Consider the following 13,076-nt stretch of genomic DNA (forward strand, 5'->3'; position numbering starts at 1 on the left):
GTGCTTTTAAAAATAAAATTATAATGATATATTCCATTGTCTTCACTAGTTAGGACATGAATACTAATCATAAAATGTTTCTATATAGTCTACATACTATATGTCTCTATGCTAAGCATTTTTACTAATTGGACTTTAATCCAAAATTAGTTTATTTCTCGCCTAAAAATTATAACACTAATTATACCAGAGAAAGACAAAGTGAAGATGTTCTCTCGCTAGGATAAGTAAAAGAAAGTAGTAGAGACACATCCTTTAATTAATTGAAAAGTAAGTATTTAAAAACGTTTTTACCAGCAGGAATATGCAGAGCCATCTACAATACACACGCATGCACATGCACACACACACACACACATACACACAACGTGTTTGCTGTTTTTTATTTGAGAGTGTAAGCATAAAGAGGATATAATAATCAGCTGTTTGATTTTCTCCTTATATATTGCAATTACACGGAATTACACTGAGGAGTCCCTGAGGAAGATGAACCCAGGAACACTGATTATTGAAACGAACCAGTATTTCCATATCATTGTTAAATTAAATTAGTTGCCTTTCTATACTTTTATGTAGAGCTCTTTCTGTGAAAAAGGAAGAAAGCGGTATGAAATTACAATGCTAAAATGTTGTAATGTGAACCGACTAATTATTTTTATTGACCTCAACAAATTTTTAAATTAAATCCTCAGGGAGAGGGGATGATGTTGAACTGCCAGTTTCAGGTAATTTATTACACAATTTGAAAGCTTGAAAAACAAATTCAAGATAGAAATTTAAATTTTTTTTTGTTTGTTTGTTTTAGCCAATCAGAGAACCTTTACTCATCATTTCCCAATTTTTGATGTAAATCATCTCTTAGGGGCTTAAAACCATCAAGCAGCAAAACCTTGGCAAAAGCAGCAAGTAGAGTATAAGGAAGACACTTGAAATAACCACAGAGGAAAGGACTTTGAGGTAATGGCAGAACCATTACCTTGCCATGTAATAAACCGACTGGAAGATCATGTTTCCCCTAAATTTTTTTAATCCCATAATCTGGGTCAGGAAGTGAACTCCAGTGAATGGAGATCATGACTCCCTTAATAATCATGAAGCATCAGGGGCAGGTACACCATAAAACCTTCCTTATTAAAGATACTTCCTCTTTCTTAATACATGGTTCCCCTTGATATCCAGAACACAAAAATCTCCTGGTTTTTGTCTCACTCACTAGACATTCCTGCTGATTATTGCTGATTTCTCTTGTTCTTTCATATTTCTCTATACTGCAGTATCTCCAACCTCAGTCCCAGTCCTCTCCCTTTCTCCTTCTACATCTATATCCTATCCTCTTATGAGCTAATCTAATTTCATATCTTTAAATAGTATGTACATGCTGAGAACTCTCAATTCTTTATTTATTTATTTATCATTAAAATTGCCCTTGTACTTCCATTTGTCCTCCACTACTTCATTTGATACACAGCTCTCATAAAAATCTCATACTACGTATTTTAGATGTTTAATTATTTCCTGACTTCCTCCACTGGAATATAAACTATTAAAGAACAATTATTCTTGCCCATTTTACTGTTGTAAACTTTTGGACTAAGATAGTACGTGGTATATGGGAGGGATTTCTTGCCCATTATACTGTTGATTTCTTGCTCATTATACTTGCCCATTATACTGTATCTGGGAGGGATGTTCTTGCTCATTATACTGTTGTATACTTTTGGACTAAGACAGTACCTGGTATATGGGAGGGATTGAATACTTGGTGAATAAGTCAACTAAACATTGAATAGTGAATAAATATTTTAAAATCTCCAGGTTAGTTTCGTTTTTTATGCTTTTAGCTGCTTAACAATGATACCCTCTGTATTAGTCTCTTCTCACACTGCTATAAAGAACTGCTTAAGACTGAGTAATTTGTAAAAAAAAAAAAAAAAGAAAAAGAAAAAAAGAAAAAAAAGATTTAATTGACTCACAGTTCTGCATGGTATGGAGGTCTCAGGAAACTTACAATCATGGTGGAAGGCAAAGTGGAAGCAAGGCACGTCTTGCATGGTGTCAGGAAAGAGAGCAAGCACAGGGGAAATTGCCACTTTTCAACCATCAGATTATACAAGAACTCCCTCACTATTGTGAGAACAGCATGGGAGAAACTGCCCTTGTGATCCAGTCACCTCCACCCAGGTGTCTCCCTCCACATGTGGGGATTACAGTTCGAGATGAGATTTGGATGGGGACACAGAGCCAAACCATATCACCCACTATCTAAAGATTCTTCTTAGAATCCTTTCTTTTAAGAGTGCCATCCTAGCGTTCATTCAGGGATACACGTGAGGTCTTTCTCTCTGTGTTTCACTGCCTCTAATCTTTCACAGAGAATGACAGTCCATCATCCTAATCTATCATTTCTCATACTGACCCTTTTCCATGGTCACTACCACTGCCTGAGTTCAGGTTCTGGTCATATTTTATTTGGAATTTTATAATAGTTTCTTTCATGCCCTCTTCCCCCACTCTCCCTACACTACTCTCATCCATCGTACTATATAGAACCAATATTTCAGATTGATATATCAGGTTATGTCACTTCCTTCATCAAAGTTCTTTTATATCCCTGCTGTTTATAAGAAGATGGGAAATAATGTAGCATACAGGTCCTAGACTCATTTCCTTTCTCTGTCTTCCTGCTCTTCAGTCACAGTGAATTATGTGCAGTTTTCTGAAACTTTTCAGTCTCAGTGTTTGCATATATTGCTTCTTCTGCATAGGATACACTCTTTTTTCTCAATTGGTCTAAAGTTATTTTCTGACTGATACCATGTGGCTATTCTAAAAAGCTTGCTTAGAATCCACTGGTGACACACTTTCCCCTCTGTCCTCTTATATCACCATTTGAGTACTGTCCATCTATTGTAATTACTGTTTTAAATTTGCCTATTAGGCTGTGAGGCACTAAAAAGTGAGGGGAATATTATGTTCTTATTTTTCAAAATGGTTTTTTACTTATAGTACATCATTTAATGCTTGGCATTTAATAGTGTTTTAGGAATCAAATGTACAAAGAATATTTTAGGGCAAATGAAACTGATTTCATTCATGTTATATTTGATGAGCTTAATTTATTGCATTTGGTAAATTCTGTTTTTCTTTTTTTTTAGTCTTGTATAAAGTCCAGTTTATTATTTGTTGGTTAATATTCATATATCTGTAAAAACCTTGCTTTCTCTCTAGATAAATTTTGAAAACCATCAAAATTTTGAAATATATTTTTACAACAAAAACAATTGCTTTTTATTCTTTCTAATCAGTAAAGAAAACATGAGCAGTGGAATGACATTAAATGGTGTTCATAATTTAAAACTTTCATTTCCTTTGTACTTGACTTTAGTTCAATACCGTAATAGGTATTTTTGGTGTACTTTTCAGTTAATTGCCTTACATATCTAAGGTTTTCACATGCATGTATTGCAATCTTTTGTTTTCCCAAAATGTGGCTACAATCAGTCAGATAGTTTTTGAGTTTGTTCTCTTATCACCCCCACCATGATTTCAGGGAAATGGAGTGCTTTGTTAGCTGTGTTTCATTATGAGACCACAGAGAACTACAATTTCACAAATAATCAGTTGAGAGATGGATGATTCTAATGTTTTCAGAACATTGTCTCTATATGATTTTTAACCATGTTTTAGTCTTCAGACAACATTTCATTTAGATTTATACATTGTGGCAGCCATGCAAATGAGCCACTTAGGTCTCCTGCTGGGAAGGGTATAATGAACTGTTGATCCCAGCTGCTGAATGTCGGGATGCACCATTGCACTGCATTTGTGACCACACTCTTCTTCCCATGGCCTGCTCCCAGCATATGCCTAAACAAGCAGTAGTACTAGTGCAGGCTTATTGAGTGAGATGCAGGACTCCTCCTATAAACAACTGGGGCTTGAGGTCTCATTACGTGTCTAGCCAAACTTCTCTTGCATCTGTGTTAGAGCCTGAGATTTTCCCTACCTCTTTTACTCCTCTCTCTAATTTTATAGGCTTCAGACCTGCACTGTGGCATGAAGTCTCCCTCTTCCTTCTTTTCCCTTCTCCTATTCAGTCCCCAGTACATTCTTTCCAGTTTTAATTTCCTCTAGACATTTGCTTTTCTACAGATTCAAACTATTGAATATCTTAAGCAGGGTTGACTCACTTTACTATCACAAAATGTTTGCTAAGTAAAAGTACAGAGAAAGTGTGATAGGGTAAGAAGATTTGTATAGTATTTTGCCAAGGTAATCCAGCAGTTTCAGAGTAATTCGTTCATTCATTCATTCATTCGATTAACTCTTCTTGGATGACTACAATACATAGACATTTTTGAAGAGAACCGGGGTCAAAGATAAAAATCCTACACTGTACTGCAGTTTCCTTCTAAGTGTCAGTCTAAGTCTTATCTTATTTTTATGATACAATTCAGCAATATTGAATTACTACTTTCCTAGACATGTTATAGTCTCTTATTTCTGTATACCTATGTTAGTTGTTCCCCTGTTTATAAAACCTCTTTCTGCTTCTTGGTGTCCACTTAAACATGCCATCTTTCCCAACCTCTGTCTACTTAACACTTTCCTGTCTCACTTTCAGGCCTCATTTCAAATTCCACCTACACTGAGGAGAGTTTCCATGATTCTTTCAAGTGGATTAAAATGTGTCTCAGGTTGCCAAGTTTGTGGTTTTTAAAAGACAAGTAAAATATTACCACTAAAATCTAAAAAATAGGTAAGTTGGGATACTTTTCTGTCAATATCATTTCACATCATGCCTCTTATTTTTTGTTATTGTTCCACGATTCTTTCTATGAAATACATTTAAATACATTTGTTCATCAGTAGGTGCTCTGTCCCATTGACAATGCACTTTGTACCTACTGTCATCATGAGCATTACCTGATAGTAATATATGTTTTCAGTGCATAACTGTCTTGCTGTGAGACTCTAAGTTTTCTGATCACAAGACAGATGTCATTCATCTTTGAATCCCCAGTGTCTGCAGCCAGTAAATAAATATCCATTTAATGAAAAAGAAAGATCCCAGTTAGTAGGGGAAACATATGCATGCACAGATAGGTATAATTCAGTTAGACAAGTTCTTTAATGAAATTGGAATTACATGTTGTTCACAATAGCTAGCACCTATATATATATCCAAGGAATTAGAAAAGATATCTCAGGGCCTTGAAAGCTGAATATCTACCAGTGATCAATGCAGTTCAAGGAAAGTATGTTTTTTTCTTCCCCAAATCTCATCACTTCAATTATCTTTGATTTTTTTTTTTTTTTGAAATATGTGAGGATGTGGAGAAATAGGAACACTTTTACACTATTGGTGGGAGTGTAAATTAGTTCAACCATTGTGGAAGACAGTGTGGCGATTCCTCAAGGACCTAGAAATAGAAATTCCATTTGACCCAGCAATCTCATTACTGGGTATATATCCAAAGGATTATACATTGTTCTATTATAAGGACACATGCACACGAATGTTCACTGCAACACTGTTTACAATAGCAAATACTTGGAACCAACCCAAATGCCCATCGATGACAGACTGGACAGGGAAAATGTGGCACATATACACCATGGAATACTATAGATCCATAAAAAATGATAAGTTTGTGTCCTTTGTAGGGACATGGATGAACCTGGAAACGATCATTCTCAGCAAACTGACACAGGAACAGAAAATCAAATACTGCATGTTCTCATTCATAGGAGGGTGTTGAACAATGAGAACACATGGACACAGGGAGGGGAGCATCACACACTGGGATCTGTAGGGGGGAACTAGGGGAGGAACAGTCGGGGGTGGGGAGTTGGGGAGGGATAACATGGGGAGAAATGTCAGATATAGGTGATGGGGAGGAAAGCAGCAAACCACATTTCCATGTATGTACCTATGTAACAATCTTGCATGTTCTTCACATGTACCCCCAAACCGAAAAAGCAATAAAATATATATTTGAAAAAAAAAGAAATATACATGATATAATGAATTGAATATATTCAATTGGAAATACTTGGCCAGACAAAGAAAGATAAATACAGCATATTCTCACTTGTATATAGAATCTAAAAAAGTTAATCTCATAGAAGCAGAGAATAGAATAGTGGTTGCTAGAGGCTGGTAAATGGTGGGGGATAGACATAATTGGTTAAAGAATAAAAAACTACAGGTAGATAGGAATAAGTTCTAATTTTCTATAGCACTATATGGTGACTATAATTAATGACAATTTATTGCAGATTTTCGAATAGCTAAAAGAGCAGATTTTTAATGTTCCCAAAATAAATGATAAATATTTAAAGTGGCAGATATGCTAATCACACTGATTGGATAATTACACAGGGTATATATCTATGGAGACATCACAATGTATCCCATACATATGTACAATTATTATGTGTCAATTAAAAAAACAAATAAAAATTTAGGAGTATTTATAAAAAGAAGGGACACTTTTGTTGAAACTTTGCATATCCATTTTCTAATCATTTCTAATCATGTTGCAGCAGAGTTTTACAAATATTTGCTTTGCAAATGGAAATGAAATCCTATACTTTTTAATAGAAGCATCTATATGTTTCTGAGGGGAGGGAAAGTCATAGCCCTTATAACTCAAAACTTTATGTAAGTCAAAACCTTTTCCTCCTAAAAAAATGTAACTCATCAAAGATTCAACAAATAGTTACTATTCCTCCAATATACTGGACACTCTTCTAAGTTTTAGGGTATATTCCATAAAATTTCTGAGGTGAAGAGATGCATTAACATTATACAATAAAAATGGCCTTCTTGGGTAGATTTTAAAAGTTGTTTTAGGTAAACTTATGTGCCAGACAACAAAATTATATTTATAATTAGCTGATATATATATATATATATATATATATATATATATGAATTATATGTAAATACTAATAAATATATAACTTGCAAGACTCTCTTATTGTATATGTGACATAGTCATTTTTACAATAATACCCTTGTCCTGGAAACAAAAATGAGCAAATTACCTAAATAGTTTTTTCTTCACTTACTTCAAGAAATAAAGACTGTATATTACTATGATGTGTGTGTAAAATTATAAAGATGGAACAGCCCAAAAATCACACAAAGGAGCTGCAGCATATGTTGTGCTTTCTATATTTAGTCCCATGTTTGCCTTCCAAAATAAATAAAATATATGGGATTATCTGGAAACAACATCTAGGGAAGATCTTCAGGGGAAACATGTAAGGCATGAGCTACCAAAACGGCTGCCTGGTTGCTGAGGAAGAGGCTCCTGGAAAAGTGCAGTGGAAACTTTCCCATCCGTTGCTCTGAGATGCCTAATTCAGGTCCCGGCTGACATGCCTAATGGCATTTAGGTCTGTGACAAATCTGATTTATTTGGGTGTTCTTTCTCTGCTTCCATAAAGGAACTGCTGATGTGGTGACATATTAGTCATCACCCTCTAGAGCAGTTTCTTCTGCTGGTAGCTGAATCTCTGTTCAGCAGGACTATAAATTTCTTTCAGAGCCAATGTCATGTTTCTGTTCTGCGTGAAGACTCTGTTAGGTCCTCTGTCAAGCAAATCCCTCGACATCCATTTTCTTGAAGTCAAGATGTCTGGCTAGACAACAATTTAGTTAATTAAGAAGAACACTTCACAAAACGCTGATTGAGTGTGAGAGGAGGGGCTTGCGATGTGTGAGAAAACAGTGGGGCTTGCAATTCTTTAATTTAAGAAAAACTAGAATTGAAATGTATCATTAAGTATTATTGCCTCTAATAACATCTAGAGCGGTGTTCTTTTCTCCCTTAAAATCTAATTACTGTACAACTAAAACCGCCTTCTTCGTAGTAACACTTTTCTTAAATGTTATTTGTGGAGGTGTTTTCTTTCACAATCAGAGAGTCTAGAAGTTGCCTTTAGACCACTATACCACTGGGGGTTAAACTGCCAATCACTATTCTTTTTTTAACTGAGCCTCATCATTCATTTTTCCTCATGCCATTAACTGAGCTGCATCTTCCGCAACATTCCTACTGTGCTTGCTTGCATCAGCTGTGTAGATCACTTTCCTTTTTTTTTTTTCTTTTCTTTTTTTTCTTCTTTCCTCTCAGGCTAATGAAAAATTTATTCAGTGTTCCTCTTTATTTGGTAATATTTTAAACTAAAATCTTAAAAATAATATTAACACCAGAGTAAACAATTTCCTTTGCTTGCTCTTGTCATCTGTTAGACCCTAGTACACATATTATGGTCACCGTTAAGTTAACATATTTTAGAAATAGTAAGTTTTGCATTACTTTCCTATTTTTTCTTACTTGACTTTTAATTATTTTTCTTTAATTGGATTTTTAAATGAAATACATTTAAAATTAAGGAGGTTGTCTCAGTAGTGTGAAAAGTTCAGTGTGTTCTCTTCCTTTTTCACTGAAACTCTGTCTAAATTTTTTTTGTAATAGGAAATTTTCAGGCATACTAAAGCGCACACTCAATTTATCATGGCAAATATCCATTAAGTACGAACATTCAGGAAAATTATCTTGTGTTATCTTTCATAATTAACTGAATCATAGGTATTTTCTTTTGGCTGATAACTATCAATATTATTTTATTCATATTGGGTAATGAATATCTTAATTCAATCAAAAATTTTAAAAAGATAATGTTATTCTATTTTAGATTATTTCTCTCTAATAAAATGCTAGTAATTTGTTCTTATGTGTGAGCAGGTCTGCAAAAGCATGTATTAGGGTATCTGACATGTAATAAATACCAAATGTATTTTAGGAGCTAACAAAAAGTATTTTGTTAATTAGAAATTATCATTACCTTGATTATTCCAATCAGTAATGTGTATCTTTTAGCTCCACATGGGTTTTAGCATGACTTGCCAAAACAGGAATGAATAGCTTTCTCTCAGGTGCCATGCTATAAGCTATAGAATTCAGGTGGTCTTTCTGCTCTCATCCAAGGTAAGCAAGTATAATTATTCATTTAGTCAAGCCGATTCCTAAGTATCCTCTAAAACTGAGACAACCTCCTCAATTTTAAATGTACTTTCATTTGCAAATCCAGATAAAAGAAAAATAATTAAATGTTGAGTGTGAGGGAAAAGGAAAGTAATACAAAATCTGTCTTAATTATTTACTACAGTCTTTGCAATAAAGACAAAAGGGATTATTTGAAAACAATAAAACCTATGCTATGAAATAAATTATGTACAGTTTAAAAATCTGTGGAATGACAGCTCCTGTTGCACAGCATCCTTGGTAGAATTTAGTATTGTCTGATTTTTTTTTAAAACATTGCCATTATAACAGATGTGTAATAGTATTGCCTTGCAGTTTTAATTTGCATTTTATAATGAATGAATGATATCGAGTCTTTTTTGTATGCTTACTTCCCATCCAGTATCTTCTTTGGTGAAGTGTCTGTATCATTTTCCCACTTTTAAATGGGTCATTGATTTTCTTATTGAAGAGTTTCAAGTATTTGTTATGTATTCTGAATATGACATTTGTAAAAATTTTCTTCCCATCTATGAGGTGTGGTTTTATTCTCTTAAGAATGCCATTTGTATAGAAAAATGTTTTAATTTGATAAAGTATAAATTTTTACTTTATGATCATATTTTTGCTGTTATACATAAAAATATATTAACAAACCCAAGGTCAAATAGATGTTATTGAATATTTTATAGATGATTTGTAGTTTCACTTTTTACCTCTGGGTCTATGATTCATTGATCCATTTTCAGTTAAGTTTTGTATAAGTTGTGAAATATGAGTCAGGACTCATTTCTTTTAAATATGTATGCCCAAATGTCTTAGTACCATTTGGTGTAGAGACTATCTTTTCTTTACTGATTTGATTTTCCAACTTGTTCAAATGTCAATTTCTGGACTGTCTATTATGTTTCATTGACCTACCTATATATCCTCTTAAGTCTTAAAATCATGTAGTGACATTTTTCTAACTTTGTTCTTTTCTCAGAATTATTTTGAAAATTCTAGTTACTTTGATCTTCCATATAGATTTTAAAATAAGCTTGTCTATGTCTATAAAATGCTTGCTTAGATTTTGAATGGAATTTTGTTCAATATATATGTTAAATTGGAAACAACTGTCATCTTAACAAGACTGAGTTTTCCAATCCATAAACACAGTATATCTTCCATTTTGTTAGCGCTTTTATTTCTTTCATCAGCATTTTTTACTTGCCAGCATACATATCCTGTGCATATTTTCTATTTCTAGAGGAAATGGAAAATGGTACAGGTACTTTGGAAAACACTTTGGCAGTTTCATATGAAGTTAAATATCCATTTGCTACACAAACCAGCATTCCCATTCCTACTTATTTGTCCAATGAATTAAAAACTTATTATACTTCCCTACACAAATTTGTATGGTATTGTTTGAAACAACCAAGGTATTGTTGGATTTAAAAAAAATTAGGTACACTTATACAATGTAATACTACTTAGTAATTAAAGGAAACAGGAAATGATGGAACTTATTCATTTAACTTGAAGAAATTTCTAAGTGAAAAATACCAGACTGCAAAGACCACTATTGTATGATTGTGTTTATTTTATCCTCTGAAAAGATAAAACTATAGGAATGGAAAATAGATCATTAATTGTCAGGATTTTCTGTGAGGGGAAGGTTTGACTACCTACAGTCACCCCAAGTGAACTTTTAGGGTGATAGAATTGTGCTTTGAGAAACTTCAGTGGAAACTTGACTATATATATTTATCAAAACTCAAAACTGGACACCACAAAATGAGAAATTTAATGTATACAAATTTTAAGAAAATCAACCAGGGAATTGGAGGATTCTATCATGTAATACAGAATATAACTAGAAATGTATGACATAATTTCACTTAGAAAGATGGGGGAACAGGAACCGACATAAGTAATTTTGGAAACAGTGTTTGACTAGGTACTATAAGGCCACAGACAAAACGTCACCATACATAATAAACAGTGTACTCAGTTAATAAATGTAATTCTCACAGGCCAATGAATTAGCAATTCTAAAACAATTTTACATATATTTTGATTTGAACAAGTACATAAATAAACTATGAATAATGGGAATCAAGTTTCTCATTGCAGAAGTAGAGTAAGCAAGGGAAGTCTAAGATAAACTTTGTGGTGCTGAATTAAAGCTGGAGATTGGACTATGAATGCATGTTTCTTTTAACATAGATACTGATAGGTAAAATATATAAATAAATATAAATGTATGTGTATAATTCTGTAGTATACATACATACACTTCCTAACTCTTTCTATTGAAAGGACCTAGAAGTTACAACTTCAATAACAAAGAACATACCTAGCTCCCAGATCTAAAGTTGTAAATATTAGTCTCTAATAAAAGAAAACAAGCTTTCCTGGAGAATAGCTAATTCTATGAACTGATCAGGGAAAAGACAAGATTAACCTAAAGCGTTTTTCAATGCCATTAAAAAGAAAGTTAAAATAATTTTTAATTAAAACATTTTAAAGAGGATGTAGCAGTCAATTTGAAATAATTTTCAATAGCCAAAGCTGAAGTAATTTGAGAAAAAACACCCATCGATGATAATAGATTATAACATAAGAATATCCATAAATTTATATTGATATTAAATGAACGATTGAATAAATAAAAAATGAGAGAGGAACAAATATTTCTTTTGTAATTCTAAATAGTGAATGTAGAAATAATGACAGAAATAAAAACTTAAACATGAATGCTATAATTGAGGATAAAAAGAGAAGACCATGCTTGTGATACTCAAAGTATCTCCTGAAAGCATTACTGTGGTAGTTTTAACATTTGACCATAAATTTTTGACTCCTCCTTTCAGGAAGCAGAGTTTAACTCCTTTCTCCTTGAGTGGGGACTGGCCTTAGTGACTCACTTCTGACTGATAAAGTATAGAAAGGCAAAAATAGTAGTAACTTTACCATGGCGAAATCTGGCAAGCAACACCAGAACCAAGTAACCAAAGCTGAATCACCAGGAAAAAATAATATTGGTAAGATATACCCCTGATGGGAAGGGCAGGACACCTCTGTGGTATTCTTTCCCTAAATCTGCCCTCTCAATCTAATTCTGAGAAACATTCGATAAATGCACACTGAGTAATATTCTATAAAATACCTAAAAATTACCCTTCAAAGGCGTCAAGGGTATAACAAATATGGAAACTGCTAAGAAACTATCACGGAATGGAAGAGACTAAGGAGACATGAATCATAGTAAATAAGAATAAATTTCCTGGAGCAGAAAATTAACATAAGTGAAAACACCATAGCATCTGAATAAACTTTGAGTCTGATTAATATTTTTTGCACTAATGCTAGTTTATTAATTTTGATGAAGGCACCAGAGTTGTATGAGATGTTTCTATCAGGGGGAACTGAATGAAGGGTATATAAGAACTTTCTATTTCATCTTCATAACTCTTTGGCCAATCTAAAATTATTTCAAAATGAAAAGTTTAAAAAATATCTGTGGAATAATTTCTGTGCATTCAGAATCATTAGTGTGTCAGCAGAGAATATCTGGGAAGTGTTTCTCCCAACCTCTGATTTTATCATCCCACCAGTTCTGCACAATCTGCTCAACTGTCTCTGCATCTTATGTTCGAAGCTCTATGATGACTCCACTTAGAATGATCACGTCTTTATGTAGAAATAATTTTTTTAAATATAAAAATTTGTTTATTTTCACCAATCTCTTGTAGATTACACATCACATATAATGCTCAGAATTCCCATATAAAAGCCAATGCATCTGATGTGCAATTCCTAGAATTTATATATATATATATATATATATATATATATATATACACATTCCAGTTAAGGGCTAGATATTAATGTCTGAGAGGACATGGTGCATTTTTCAGACTTGAAGGAAGCATAGACATGTATATGAGTGGGCAGATATGTGGCTGGGAAAATGGGCAAGGGCCAGCTCTTGGAAATGTTAGTAGATCATACTCCACAATAAGATTTTTACAATAGAAAGGGTGAGAA

The sequence above is a fragment of the Saimiri boliviensis genome, chromosome 3 (genome assembly GCF_048565385.1).
Source record: "Saimiri boliviensis isolate mSaiBol1 chromosome 3, mSaiBol1.pri, whole genome shotgun sequence".
NCBI lineage: Eukaryota > Metazoa > Chordata > Mammalia > Primates > Cebidae > Saimiri > Saimiri boliviensis.